Genomic DNA, 13546 nt, shown 5'->3' with positions numbered 1-13546 from the left:
AGAACCTCCCTAGGGCCCATGACAACCGCCGAGACGTCCCAATTGACACTCATTGCCCGGAATGTCAATCGAAACCCCGCAAGGCTTACATATAAGTTTCTTGCCTTTTCTGTGAGCAATCGTTTTTAAACATTCCGTTTTAAACAATTACCAGTCGTTTCCAACTTAAGTAAATCAACAGACAAAAATATAGCATTTTTATATAAAACAATATTTATAGAAACACGTGTAAGTAAAAAAAATTCATATATACAATAATTTATAAAGTTATAATGTACAATAATAGTACAATGACAAGTGGCCCAAAATACACCTAGTGTTGGTGCTAGTGACCTACTGTCTGTGAGATAAAGGGGTCAATTGGAATCCTCGACAAAATCGGGTATCTACAAGCTACAACAGGCCTAAAATATTTGGAAAGGAGGTGGGTGAGATTTTTCAATCCCAATGAGTAAACAAACATTGTCATAAATATCTAAAGGCGAGTAAAATGGAGGCAAGTTTAAACAACATATCACAAACCATTTCATAAGGTTTTCAATTTATTTCTTAAACCATAAAATATTTGTAATTTACTAAAACAGTTGTTAAGGCTTTTGACTTTTATTAAAAACAGGGCTCAAGCCAAAAGTAATCCTTGGGGATACCTTGGCCGAGGCATCTAACCGAGTCTGCCAAGGTTGTTCAGATATTTACATGGTAAACACATTTTTTTATTTTTAAAACAAGTCGTTCCTTGGCGTTGGCCGAGTTACACATTCACGTGGGAGTTCGACGTGAAGTGAACTCTAACACTACCCCGGGAGTTACCCTACTCGCCTTTACAACCAGAGTAATTATATAACCAGGTTTACCGTGCCCCTCTAATAGGCAGCCCACGAAAACCCGTCACTGCAGTGACTAACCCACCAATTTTAATAAAATTTTGACAGTATAACGTGGCTTTTATTTATTTACCCAGCCTGCATAGTAAAAACAGCTTACATTTATTCCCAATGCAATTATAAAATATAGCCACATATACTCATAGATCATAAGCCATTCATAGTAAAATATATATTTCAAAATAATTGACAGCCTCCAATTACTCAATTTCATAATCAACACAATATATTTTTATTTGTCACATTTATTTCTAAAACATCAAAAATCCTGTTTTAATCTCATTTTCGTTTCATAAAATACATAAAGAGCATTTAAAAATAAACTCTAGATAATTTACAATAATAATAGGTTTACTAACCGTTTGTACAAACTAAATGCTTTTTAGGTGCCCCGATCACTGTTCATCGGGTACGACTTCCTTGCCTTTATCGGAAGGCTCTCCTCCTAAACACATTGCAAAATTTACCCAATTCACCACATTGATGCTAAATCACTATATAATTGACTTAAATCCTATACTAATGCATGGTATGAAATGCAATAGCCTAAAACGGCTTAAACGAGGTATTAACCTATTTTTGGCACTTTACTCGATAAATTGCTAGCACGCTCCATTTTAGCTCTAAATTGTCCCATTTTCTCTCCAACATTTCTAACCATTAAATATCAGCCAATAACTCACTAAAATCACCAAAATCAGCTGACTTTCCTCCTTGGAAAATTTGGCCAAAAATGGGACATTAATTCGGTAAATCTTCCACTTTGTTTTTTTATCACATTTAACCATTTTTCAACATTGTCTCTTCATTTCTCTTAGAATAAAAATCAGTTCATCATCATTGTACATCATTGAACATTCAGCCAATGGTGGGTATTGTGAAAATTTCATGCTTTCTTGCTCAATTTAATTTCTATACACATTTAACTAACTAAAACTATCAATTTAACTAAAAATCAAAACCTAAAAAAATTCAAATTCCTCCCCCTTGAATTTCATCCAGCACTTGATATCACTTTTTGATCTCTCTCCTCAAGCATGCTAAATGGAAACAAAGGCATAAGAAAGGTAGAAATCAAGCTAAAGTCAAAAAATCTTACCATTAGACGCGTAAACGGTCGAAAAACGCAATTTCCCCTTTGAATTTTCTAGTTTTCATTTGGTTTTTCTCTTTTCTTCCTTTCCTCTCTATTTTCGCTCTTGTTCTCTCCTTATGGCCGGCCATCTCTTAATATGGGGTTTAAATGGGCTGACTTTTTATTAAAATAATATTAAATCATTAAAAAATGCCATGTGTCACTTTCCCGTTGGCCTGTTTTTTAAATTTCGTCTTTTAAACTTCAATTTTTCACTACTTACAATACCATAGTTATTCATACCAAAAATAAATAAATCCTATGATTTTGAAAAGTTTTGGGTGGTGAAAATTACGGTTTTTACCTTGGAACGACAAAATTATCGTTTTGCCCCTATGTTCCGAAAATTACCGGAATTGAAAATTTTCACTTCCTATCATTAAATTATACTCCAAATAGTTAATCTTGGTCAAAAATTTCACTCCATGATCAAATTATTATCTTAGATGGCAAAATAACGATTTTGCCCCTAAACATCAAAATTTTCAATTTTACCCCAAATGAACCCTCGAACTCCGAACAATCATTTTTAGTCATTCTTTTACTGTAAAATATTAAATTTCATCCTACGATTCCTATTTAAAATAGTTCGAGGTTAAATCCACTCAAGCGTACCGTTAGGTACAATACCGGGTTTCGTCTATTCTTAGAACTTTCCTTAACATAGTAACATGCTACTCAGTACTTGTATGTCATGACATGTGTTTATAGGGTCGGGTTTTACAAAATCTCTCTGTCAAGTCTCAATTAGATTCACAAATCAATTAATTATTGGCCAAGAAATCAAAAGCATTAAGAATATATTTGAATAAGTAAAAGTACACCCATTTATGATAAATAAAAGAGAAACTAATATCTAAACTACATGTTGAAATCCACCACAATCCTAGAAAGATAATTTAGCTCATAATAACTAATAAAAACAACATCCAAAGAAATTCAGCCATGAATCAAAGTCAAAGAAAAATAAAAGAATCACAAAAGTAGAGAAAGAAACTAAGTGTTGAAGCTTTGCAATCTCAATTCGCTCTCAATTTCTCTTGTTTTCTTGCTTTGTTCTTGGCTCTAAATCTCCAGAATAGTCGGTTGCTTCCTCCTCCTTAAAATCTCTAAAAAAATTCCCTTAAATATGCTCCAAGTAACCTAAGTTCCAGAATCCCATCAAATTTTTATTTTTGGAAAATTGTCCAGCATTGCGATGCTACTTCTTCAGCGCTACAGCACTGAGCTCATAGGAATATGTGGTGTGCTTCCTTTCACTAGCATTGTAGCCTTGTTCTCCCAGTGCTGCAGTAATCTATCAAATGCGGATGTGATTTTCACCCTGATATGCTCTAAACTGGAAAATGTGGTAAACGTAAAAGTTGTAGCCCTATCTCTCACTTTCCAATGGCTTAAGAATCGTGTCAATTGAACTTCTAGATTGAAATACATACTTCAAATACTGCATCATATTCAGTCCATGTGTACTGCTGCAGTGCTCCTACTTGGACAAATATTTTGACCATGATCCAATATGAACTAGGTGAAGTGGCAAACACATTTTATCCCTTCCTCTTAAAAGTCTAGTGGTCCAAGAATCACTTCATTTGGAGTTTTGTAGACAAAGATATAGTCAAAACACCACAACATATATGAATGAAGTCACCACCATACTTGCATGGATTTTCATCAAATGAGCCTTTTTCATCAAATTTCCTACAAAAACAATAAGAGAAATTACCAATATACTCTTAAAGTAATTTAAAATAAAATAACATAAAATTTAACTAAAATAACTTAAATTAACTACTCAACTGTAATCAAACTTAAACTAGAAAATCACATAAAATGCTACGATTCGAACTTAAAATCTCAAAGATATTACTACTTAAGCCCCCAAAATGTGTCAAAATAACTCTATATAATAGAGTTATCACTTTATATCCAGCAAGAATTATAAAATGTCTTGGGCTAATTAGGCCTTTACTTAATACTCCATCAAATCATATTTGATTTAGCCCAATACTTAATTGGATTAAGCCTCTATAAAATCAATTAGATCACATCCAATTGAACTCCAATTAATTTTGACAATTCACCTTATGTGTGTGACCCATTAAGTTCCTAACATGTTGGCAATAAATATAAATTAATTCAATTAGGAATTTATATTTATATTTATAGATCATAAGCGACATTTAGCGGTACATCATGACCACCCAAATGAAAAGAAAGTCAATATGATTTGATTAACTGTATCTTAGTGTAATTTGATCCTTTCATCATATATCCTCGATAGTTAGAAAACTCAGCTCGGTGTCTACTTTTTAACTTACCCATATTAATCTTGCAGCTTCTATATTGATTTATGAAGATTGCCTTCGCCAAGGACTTTTAATCAATATAAGCCAGAAGCAAATGAGATATTGTTGGTCCCAAATAAATATGCTAGAGGGGGGGTGAATAACACTTTTTGGCTCTTAATAAAATTAACTTCTAGTTGGGGACAAATGCAAGATAAAAGAAAGATTTAAAGGTGAATGAAAAACTAAAAATAGAGCAGACAATCACACCAGAGTTTATAATGGTTCGATCCAATACCTACATCAACTACCTTGATTGTTCAACCAAGTATTTTCTAAACCAATCCATTATGAAAGGTGAAATTCACAAGCTTCCACCAAGCTTTACAATGACTTTTACCAAGCTCAGCCAAAACCTTTCGCAATGGTTTTTATCGAGATCAACCAAAACCGAACAACTAACTTTTCTAGGCTAAGTTAGAACTTATACACTCAATCAAGCAATCCAAGCTTGAATAAATCCCTTAGAGTATCTCACACACTCAAGTATACAAGAAGAAGAGATATAAAGATGTACCTATGATCATTGACTTGATCTAAATGGTACAAAGTGAAGTGCTTATCTCAAATACAAAGATATGAGTGAAGTGCAGTACAAGTGCAAAGAGTTTTTGCTAGTTTTTGAGCTGTTTTTGGACTTGAAAGCCCTTCATTTGCTTTTTTAGTCGTTGGAAGCCTCTTAAATACTTGAAAAATCAGCTCTGATAGGTGTTAGGTAATTTTTGACCGTTGGAAACAGTTTGGTAGTAATTCTGGCCATTAATTTGTCTTTTAGTGCTCAATTCAATTTTTTTGACAAAATGATCTTAGTTGACTAACTGCACTCTTAGTCGACTAAGTTGTCACCATCTTCTGATCCCAATTTCTGGCAGTGAGCTCTTAGCCGACTAACGTCCTTCTTAGATGATTAAGTTGTTTCCGTCTTGAAGTCTAGATTTCTAGCAGTAGACTCTTAGTCGACTAACTTACTTCTTGGTCGACTAAGTCTTTTCTGTTTCTCAATCCTTTCGAGCTCGCCAAATTCTAATTTGAATTTTAGCTTACCAATACCTTTCATTATCCAATTAAGAGGCTTTTGTTTTGTTGATCAATTGTGGCTCCTTATTCATATGATTTTTGATATGTGCCTTTAAATGATTGATTTATTCTTGGCATATAATTTTTGTCTTGCACACTCAAGTAAAGATATTAGACACAAATGAGTGGGAATGTTTTATTATCATCAAAAACTAATGGAGCCAGCAACCTTTTTGATGATGACAAAACATTCCTTGATTAACAGCACAGTGTCCATCTATTAGTTTTCGCTTTGCACAAAATGAGGATTTCCTCCCCCTAAGTGTGTGCATATTTTACTATTTATTTCAGCAAGTTTTTATTTATGTCATACAGTTAATGACATGTATGAATTCAGACTTTTGATAAAATATATTTATATAGGCTTATGGAACAATTAACAATAGGTGACAAGATGACAGAATATCAATATTTCAGCTAACTGTTTGTCATTAGCATATTGTTATCAGATTTTATCTAGGCCATTAATCATTCAGTAGAAATAGCATATTCAGCATCCATATACATTCTTCAACCACATTCCACTCATAATATCATAACAAAAATTGATTATCAGCATAACAGCCCAATATCAGTACCAAATCATTAAACAACAACAATCAAAATACCATAAACATAAACATAAACAACAAAGTTAAATTCAAATGTTCAACTGTCAAAGAACAAAAATAGTAGTAGAAAAACAATAGTCATTATTTTGTTCCTAAACTACCCCTAGATCATTTATACCCTCTATCTCTCCCTAAGTTTTCTATAATTTTTCTCCCTCTTTTTATCATCATCAAACTGAAGGGTGGTCAATCAGTTTCTAAAGAGGCTAAAGGGGTAGACTCATCAATGCCATAGAAAACATTAAGGGGTTCAAGAGATGGTTTTGGAGGTGATTTCTGTGGTGAGGGTTCAGGGGATGATTTATCAGAAATTTCAAAAAGATTTTGAGAAGAATAGATAGTTGATGGTCTAGCTTTTTCAGCTATTCTGGAGGATTTTCTTCTTCTGAGGAACTTTGTCTTGGTGGCCATTGTTTTCCTGCCTTTGTCAAGTGGTTTAGATTTGTCTTGTAGAGCTGTAGCCACTTTTTCTTTTTCTTTACCAGATTGCCCCTCTGTAGTATGAGCTGGTTCAAGGGATGTAGATTTCTATGGTTGTGCTTTAGCTACTTCTTTCTCTGCCTGTTCTTCTTGAACCATTTGGTGAAAAATGCCCATGATTTATACTTCCTCAGAAGTAGGAGGACAGGGCTGCTCTTGTTGAGGTTCATGATAGGATGGAGGATTTTCATCAAGTGAGCCAAGCACCTCAGTACCTTGTTCTGATTTAGCTTTTTTTTGTGGCTCAGGTGAGGGGGATTTCCTTGGTTGATCAACTTCAGGTTTATGACCCTCGGCTTGGAAGGTAGAACCTTTAGCATCCTGTCTTGTTGGTGCAGGGGTTGGAGTGGCAGAGGTGTCTACAGCTGCTAGTTTAGGAGGCATTTTTCCTTTTTTCTTTAACACATTTTCCAGTTTTGTCAATTTTTCTTTAATTTTTTGCATCTTCACAGCCCAGTCAGTAAGCTTTCCATCCATTCGCATAAGTAGATTGAAAATCATTTCATTTGAGAACTATGAGGGGGCTGCCTCTGACTGAGCAGGGAGAGAGACTCTTATCCTGGAGTGACCTTAGGGGTTTTAATAATTTTTCCCCATCAAGCTTATACCCCATTTTAGGTAGACTCCCAAGGTAAATAGCTTGGTCCCTGCTTTTCACTTTATCCAATTCATACCTAGAGCTCTAAATTCCCTTTTTTTGTACCAATGATGTAATGATATTCCCATAAGGCAGATTTATTTTTTCCAGTCGACAGGCTCCTCTTATTCTCTCAATCATGAATCTACCTAGATTAAATGGAGCACCATTGAAGGCATGCTCGATTAGCCATAAGTCCTGAAGGCTGACATAATTGAAACTTCCACTTCTTCCATGAATATTTGCGACAATGAAATAATGAAGAATTCTAATTTGTGGACTTTTAATGAGACCAGCATTAGTCTTAGATGAATATTTTTCTTTCTTCCTTATAATTATCTCCTATAAAGATGTGGGATCATAGTTTTCAAGCATCTCATAGTCACCATCTTCACTTTCAATTTTAAGCAAATTTCCTAAATCGACAACAATCACAACAAATTCCTTTCCATTTAAAAAGACATTCAGACCATTATCAATATAATCATCAGAATCCTCAAGTTCATCCTTATCTAATGCTATGCTTGCATAAATTTTTTTTACCAAACTAGCACTATAGGTTCGATTCTTAAAAGTGATAAAATCTTTCAGTTTCATTTCTTCAAAATAATCTGATAAAACAACTTGAATTTTAGGGGCTTCATCAAAGATGTTCTAGTCTATGAATTTTCACATGTGATTGGAGCATTTTCTATTTTCTTGAATCTATCCTTATGGGCTTTATTCCTAAATTTTGAGGATGGGATATTACCTTTCTTAGAGGATTTTCCTTTCACTTTCTTTTTCTCTATTTTGTATTCCTTCTCAATCTACTTTTTCCCAGATTTCTTGATCTCAAAAGCAGACATACTTCTTTTTTTCTTCTTCTGAGATTTAACTTGTCCACTTTTGTGAGATCTCGACCTCTAGAGACCCGTAACTAGAAATATACGCGATAACACAAACTAGGGATAATTTCGTCATTTCTTCTAGTGAGCCCCTGAAAGTAGTTTTCTAATGTTATTAAGGTTCAAGTAGACCTAAGGAATGAATGAATGAGGGTAAGATAATGAAGAAGATAGAAATAACGATAATTTTCACGATAGAGGTAAAACGGTCATTTTGCATCTCGAGTTGAAATTTTTAAGTTTTCATGAACTCGAGCATTTCTAGACCTTTATGGACCTTGTCTCAGTGTCAAAGAAGTAAAAAGATTGTATAAAGGCAATGGAAAGACAAAATGACCTTGTTAAAGGCATTTTGGTAATTCATGAGAAAATGGATAAGCATAAAGCATAAATATCTAAGTTTCTAGGAGGTTCTTCAAATTTCTAGCACTTCTTCTTCTTTTTATTCATTTCCCACGTTTTTGCACCCCTAATGGAAGCTTGCTTTGAAACTTTCATATATTTCCTCGAGTTAACCCCGATTTTCATGTTTTTGTGCACCCTTTCACAAAGTTCTTTGTGCTCTTTTACTTTTTCACCATAAAACCCTTAAAAACTTTTCCTTATTACACTCTCTCACTAGCTAGATGTTCTAGAGAGAGAGAGAGAGACTTTCCACATTTGTTTGGAAGCTATTGGAAGAGAATTCAGCTACAAAGAAACCCTAAGGTGAGTGATAAACTAGGCTTGGTTTTAAGTTGTTGACAATGGCTAGTAATTGGGGTTATTAGCTATTTTATTGTTGAGGTTGTTTATTCATTTTTAGTGTGATTAGAGTAGTGCAAGGAATAGCCATTTGATATAGTTGGAAGCCAATTAGGAATGACTAGTAGAACTTGAATTAGAAACTAGCTTTTGGAGTGATATTAATGTAAATTGGATTGGTTGTGATGTTTTTGTGCGTGATAGGTTCCAACGAGGCCCCACAGCCCTATTTGAACCATTAGTGGAGGTTAGAGTCGATTCGAGGTTCAACAATATCGATGAGTGAACTTGCATTTCAAAATTATTTTGGAAAATAGAATTATGTTGAGATGAATTATTTACATGATTTTATTCAACTTTTCATTAAAAATGGGTGCCTGGGAACAAGCCCTTGATAAATGCTTTGATGTTGTAAAAGGTGTGAAATGTGTAAAGAGGATGAATTCATGTGCTCCTATATTATGTTGGTATACATATTTCAATGTATGTTGTGAAATGAGAAATAATGTTGTATGATGATAATGAGGTGTGCGAGTAGGGAGTGCACACATGATGACATTGAAATGTGCGAGTAGGGAGTGCACATATGGTCGTATTGCCTTGTGCATGTAAGGAGTGCACAAGAGCTGAGGAAGGCGGGGTGGTGTAGGTGTTATATATGATTATATCTATAGATATGTGATAGAATGTGTGTGATTGTAAAATGTGATTGTATGGCATGTTGAACCTTGAGAATTTCCCATTTTCTTGCAAATTGATTTTATTACAGCACCAAATGGATTTTAGTGCAAAGGAGGTCCTTTTTACATTTAGGTGCTCTGCTTCTCATTGCAGCGAGAATAAATCTCGCTGTTCTGGTGCAGTACTTTCATTTTGATGAAGATTTTGACCACTTTTCTGTCCGAATTGAGAAAATTAATAAACATAAAAGTTGTAGCTCTGCCTCTTCGATTTCTAATGGTTGAAAAATCAAGTCATTTGAACTTTTGTAGTGGGAGATATTCTAGAAAAACTAAAACACATGCAAACTAACACTATTTCTCGCTGCAGCGAGAAACTTGCTGCCATGCTTGCTACCTTGCTTGATTTTGACATATTTTTCACCCATTTAACTTCATGGATTGATCATGGGTTTTTGCAACACTATGAGGTTATTAATCAAAGTTTGAAATGAGGGGTTTTTCGTAAGAAATTAAATTAATTGCATTGTTTTTGAAACAAGTGCATCATGATTTCCAAATTCTTCCTATCGATTGCTTGTTCCCTTCTTATGTTCACTAATTGAGTTTGTACTCACTGTTTTCAATTACATGTTTTCAGATCAGGATGCAGTTGGAACCTAGGTCAAGGTGTCCACCTAGTTTCGTCTCCTTGGTAGGTATTTTGGCATTCATTAGCTGCACCTTCACTGTGGTCACGCCGCTGGTAGTCAAGAGTCATTTTGCTTTATGAATACGTTCATGTGATGTCAAGTACTAAGATACGTGTCTTAGACAAAATATGTATATTTTAACTGTTAATGCCACCATGAGTTGAAATGTTAACATCATTTTGGGTTTATATTAATGAAATTCTTGATTGCTATAGCCCATTATTAAAGTGATTATAAGTTGGACTTATGAAAGGTGACTTGACAATAGTTGATGGAATGTTAAGCAAGATTATATAATAGGCTTTCTTGGGCTTGGTGGGCTATGCCCATTGGGCCCATGTGCCGATCATGGCCCAAAAATTTGGGTCGTGACAACTTTCCACCATTGGTCGTTTACCCTTTTTCTTTTCCAAAGTTTCTTTAGTCTGTGATGATTTTGCCATTTAGTTTGAGAGATTTATGGCTTAGGGTTTTATGGGTTTGAGAAGGACGAATTTCTGTTTTAGTAAGGTCGATTTTAGATGAGAGAAAATGAAGTGAGAATGTGTTAAAAGAGGTTGAATTCTATCAAAACTGTTTGTCTCCCCTTCTTTAAATATATTCAGTAACCTTCTTTTTTAAAATTTAAAAATTTCCCTCTTAAATTTCATTTTTGGTGAGGCAGTTTTTCTTTTTCTGTTCCATCACCCAGTAGGCAGTTTCTTTTCATTATTTAATTCCTCCTTTCTTTAACTGATTGAGTCTTATTATTTAAAGAGATAGAATGCTCTTAGTTGATTAAGTGACTCTCTTAGTCAACTAAGTACCTACTGTCCTTTGAGAAAATTTCAGAATGTTTCTTTAAGCTCCTGCACACTAACTATTCCTAAATTTCTCATAATCTCATGAAATCTTTCCTCATTTAGAGGTTTCATTAATATATTAGCTAATTGTTGTAGAGCATTAACAAACTTAATCTTAATATCACCTTTCACTACATGATCTCTAACAAAGTGATGCCTAATCTCGATGTGTTTAGTCCTAGAATGCTGTACAGGATTTTTTGAAATGTTGATTGCACTTACATTATCACAATATATTGGTATGTTATCCATTGTTACTCCAAAGTTTTTTAGCTGTTGTTTAATCCACAAGATTTAAGCACAACAACTACCTAGAGAAATATATTCGGCTTCAGCTGTAAAGAGAGCTACTGAATTCTATTTTTTACTTGACCATGACACAAGCATACTACCTAGGAACTAGCAAGTTCCATTAGTGCTCTTTCTATCAGTTTTGCTTCCAGCAAAATCTGCATCTGAATATCCAACTAGATTAAAGGATGATTCTCTAGGATACCATATCCTTAAAGTTTGTGTATCTAAGAGGTATCTAAAATTTCTTTTAACAGCAGTCAAGTGTGATTCCTTGGGTTGAGATTAAAAACGAGCACACAAACATACACTGAATTAGATATCAGGCTTGCTGGTTGTTAAATAAAGTAGTGATCTGATCATACCTCTATAGAGCTTTTGATGAACCTCCTTTCCCTTTTCATCAACATCAAGTTTGGTGGATGGACTCATTTGTGTGCTAATTGATTTTAGCTTCTGCATGTCAAACTTTTTAAACATGTCTTGAATGTATCTTTCTTGTCTAATGAAAATTCCTTCCTTACTTTGTTTGATTTGGAGTCTAAAAAAAAATTTCAACTCTCCCATCATGCTCATCTCAAATTCACCTTGCATTTCTTTCGCAAAGTTCTTGCATAAAGCCTCATTAGTTGCACCAAAAACAATATCATCCACATAGATTTGAACAACAATTAAATCATTTAAGTATTTTTTAATAAGCAATGTTGTATCAATGCTCCCTCTAACATAACCTTTTTCAACTAAGAACTTAGAGAGTCTTTCACACCAAGCTCTTGGAGCTTATTTCAGTCCATACAAAGCCTTAAGAAGTTTGAACACATAATTTGGTTTTTCATAGTCCTCAAATTCAGGGAGTTGTTCAATATATTCTTCTTCTTGAATGAAACCATTTAAAAATGCACTTTTTACATCCATTTGAAACAATTTAAAGTTCATAAAACAAGTAAATGCAAGCAACAATCTTATAGCTTCTATCCTAGCAACAAGTGCAAAGGTTTCATCATAGTCAATTCCTTCTTCTTGGTTATACCCTTGAGCCACTAACCTAGCTTTGTTCCTAATGATATTTGCTTTCTCATCTACCTTATTTCTAAACACCCATTTTGTCCTAACAATAAGGTGATTTAAAGGCCTAGAGACTAATGACCACACACGGTTTCTTTTGAATTGATCAAGTTTTTCTTGCATGGCCATTACCTAGCTTTCCTCTTTTTCTACTTCTTCAAAGCTCTTAGGCTCAATTTGAGATATGAAAGCTGAAAATTCACATGTCTCTTTAACTCCTCTCCTAGCTTTGACACTTTGTGTAATATCTCCTATGATCAGCTCTTGTGGATGGTCTTTTACATATCTCTAGCTTCTTGAAAGGTCATCATGCTGATTTTTGGTTCTTTGCAATGTTTCTAAAGGTGGAGGTTCGGTTTCTCTTCTTAGGGACTTTTCTTCACTGTTTTTCATGTCATCTAAATTCATTTCTTCCATTTGTCTTTCAAGATCATCCATATCGTCTTTATCAGCAAGAATTTCCTTTTGCAAGGCATTTGATTCATCAAAAACTACATGGATCGATTCTTCAACAGTTAAAGTCCTTTTGTTAAAAACTCTATAGGCCTTTGAGTTTACTGCATATCCTAAAAATATTACCTTATCACTTTTTTGCATCAAACTTTCCTAGAGGATATTTTCTATTATTCAATACAAATACAACCAAAACTCCTAAGATGAAAGATGTAAAACCCAGTATTGTACCTAACGGTACATTTGAATTGATTTAACCTCGAACTAGTTCAAATAGGAATTGTAGGATGAAATTTAATATTTTATAGTCAAGGAATGACTAAAAATGATTGTTCGAAGTTCGAGGGTTCATTAGGGGTAAAATTGAAAATTTTGATGTTCAGGGGCAAAAATCGTCATTTTACCACCTAAGATAATAATTTGATCATGGAGTGAAATTTTTGACCAAGATTAACTATTTGGAGTATAATTTAATGATAGGAAGTGAAAAGGTTTAATTTTGGTGATTTCTAGAGTGTAGGGGCAAAATCGTAATTTTGCCACCCGCGAAAAAAATTTGAGATTTTGAGAGAATTTTAGATCAAATTTGACAAATTGGAGAATGGTATGAGTATAAGGGATGAAAAATATGTCTATGGGCATTTTTTCAGTTTTTTGGGCAAAAATGTAATTTTTCACTTTTACGGGGGTAAAAGTGTAAATTTCAAAAATTACTCCACCGAG

This window comes from Theobroma cacao, chromosome 1 (genome assembly GCF_000208745.1).
Source record: "Theobroma cacao cultivar B97-61/B2 chromosome 1, Criollo_cocoa_genome_V2, whole genome shotgun sequence".
Taxonomy (NCBI): domain Eukaryota; kingdom Viridiplantae; phylum Streptophyta; class Magnoliopsida; order Malvales; family Malvaceae; genus Theobroma; species Theobroma cacao.
This window is presented reverse-complemented; position numbering follows the sequence as displayed.